General features: G+C 38.8%; 1 non-coding gene across 1 annotated transcript; it reads right to left on the bottom strand.

The window, feature by feature from the left end:
• Positions 1-367: 367 nt before the first annotated feature.
• On the bottom strand, positions 368-566 carry LOC141222148 (U2 spliceosomal RNA). Its single transcript, XR_012290012.1, has one exon. It is a non-coding gene; the product is annotated as a U2 spliceosomal RNA (small nuclear RNA).
• Between the last annotated feature and the right edge of the window lie 1,398 nt (positions 567-1,964).

Genomic DNA, 1,964 nt, shown 5'->3' with positions numbered 1-1,964 from the left:
CAATGGACCATGCTGCATTTTGTTTATCCCGTACAGTTTTATGTTGGTTGGAGAGCCGTTCTCTGGAAAAACGAAGGTCCTCCACGTCCTCGCTGATACGCTGTCTCTTATGAATGAGCGAGGGTGCGAAGAAGAAAAAGTGATTTACCGGACAGTGAACCCTAAAGCCATCACCATGGGGCAGCTGTTCGGGCAGTTTGATCCAGTGTCACATGAGGTTTGTCTATGATTGGAATTATTGTTTACTAGATGGTGGCCCGATTCTAACGCATTGTGTATTCTAGAATATGACAAAATCCGACAAACAAGCAAAATGAACAAAAAGCATTGAATTCAATTCTTTCTGATTTTAGAAACTGCATTAAAGAAGGGGTGCACCGGTCCTGGAGATACTGCAATACCAGGTCAATGCGTGGAGTGGACAGAGCAAGCTCTTTTTCCATCTCCCTGTTCTAAAAATCCATTTAATATATGGTCCCCAGATAGGGGACGTATCAGATATTAAACTGATAAGAACAGATTTTTTTTTTTTTTTTTTTTTTTTTATACTATTCAGTAAAATTTTTCAAGCAACAATCAATAGTATAAAAACTCACACTACGTTGCCCAGTCTTACATCATAATGGTACTTTCTTTATTTCATATTTATAACTTTATACTGAAACAGTTGTAAGACCTTTTGAATGGACAAAAACTATAAAAACATACCATTGTCATAAAAAATGACAGATCACAACACTTAAACAAGGACTTACTGGTACTTTACCAGTGACCTCCATTTTTTGACTTTCCAAAAACCTTGTGAATCAGAGCCACCACCGCCACGGCTATCCCATAAATAAACTATGTATAACCTTGACAAAACCATCCTAACACAATTATTAACTGAGATTATTTTCCTTTTAAATAAACACAAATTCCTAACGTCCCACAGACTTTCTATTACACATGCCATTATCAACCACAACAATCTCTCTTTCACCCGGCTACTTGCACCCATCCCAAACATTACCACTCTCCAATTTATAAAATTCACGCCCGCTAGTTCCTTGCATAAACCACCCACTCCCTTCCAAACACTCTGAGCATAATCACAATTCCAAACCAAATGCATAACAGTTTCACTCGCCCCACATCCATCCCTCGGACATACCTCTGTTCTAATCAGATCCCTCCTCTTCTGTACCTCTCTCACAGGCAAAATCTCATGCAAACTCATCCATACGATATCACGCTGCCTATTCGATATTCCTTTTATACTCAGGTTCCTCCATACACACAACGCTTCACTCGATCTCAAGCCCCTAATGTTACATTCAAACTCTCTAACTCGCATCCTTCTCCTTACATTCCTTATCACTTTGAAATCACCCATAGGAACATCCAACAAATCATGCTTGACAACAAATTTTTCAACAAACTCATACCACACTGGACATTTAAACGAAACAGGCACTCTTGCATCCCTTCTCATCCATTTCAACCCAAACAACATCCATCCAGCCATATATTTAATCATATAAGCCGTCTTGTTATCCCTACCTAACAGAACAACCACTGTTTTAATAAAATTTAAACCAAGACAAATTTCAAAATTTGGGAAATCCATTCCCCCATGTTCACGTAACTTACACAAATATTCCCTTTTAAGTTTTTCCATCTTACTTCCCCAATAAAACGTAAAAATTAGCTTCTCAATCCGCCTAAAACCCCTATAAGGGGCTGGAAAAACCACTGACACAAAAAGTAACATAGGAAGAATCACTGACTTAATAATAAGGACTTTGCCTGACAATGTCAAGTCCCGCAACCTCCAAAAATTTAACTTCTGTTCAATCCTCTTACCGCATTCATCCCATCTCTCATTCCCTTTCAGATCTTTGTTAAACCACACCCCCAAAACCTTAATAGCACCTTCTTCACATATCACACCATCCATCCTAACACTCGAATCCCCGAAACAC

Source organism: Phyllobates terribilis, unplaced genomic scaffold, assembly GCF_046119375.1.
Source record: "Phyllobates terribilis strain yellow unplaced genomic scaffold, ASM4611937v1 Scaffold_342__1_contigs__length_2020279, whole genome shotgun sequence".
Classification (NCBI taxonomy): Eukaryota; Metazoa; Chordata; class Amphibia; order Anura; family Dendrobatidae; genus Phyllobates; species Phyllobates terribilis.
Note: the sequence above shows the minus strand (reverse complement) of the source record. Positions and strands in the feature narration are given on the sequence as shown.